This window comes from Gigantopelta aegis, chromosome 8 (assembly GCF_016097555.1).
Source record: "Gigantopelta aegis isolate Gae_Host chromosome 8, Gae_host_genome, whole genome shotgun sequence".
NCBI lineage: Eukaryota > Metazoa > Mollusca > Gastropoda > Neomphalida > Peltospiridae > Gigantopelta > Gigantopelta aegis.
The window spans coordinates 23153199-23153624 of record NC_054706.1 but is presented as its reverse complement, the minus strand read 5'-3'; positions in this window follow the sequence as shown (position 1 = coordinate 23153624).

The window sequence follows — 426 nt, the reverse complement described above, 5'->3', positions numbered from 1 at the left end:
TTGGCGGTGATTAACTTCATGAATATTACTGAGCTTTCCCTTAAAATAGACTGATCTCTGCAGTTCACTATCTAGAGCAATAGGGACAAACATCATTTGGTACAAAAACCAGTGTACTTTCCAGAGTTATCCTCCTTACATGTATTAATATGGCGGCAAAACGTGATACTTTCAGTTTTATCGTAGTGATCTGTTGTCAGTGTTTATAAATAAAGTCGTTGTCTGTGCACAAAACCATCTGTACAGTACTATACAGTAACAGTCAAACAGCTTTCACTCTCTACTAAGGGAATATTTCGTTTAGATGCTATGTAATAATGATAGTTTGATTGGAATAGTCTGATCATATTGCGATGTACAAAACGTGAAAACCGAAGTTTGTAAAATAATTTTCTTTTGTTCAAATATTATTGTTCTCATGTGCTG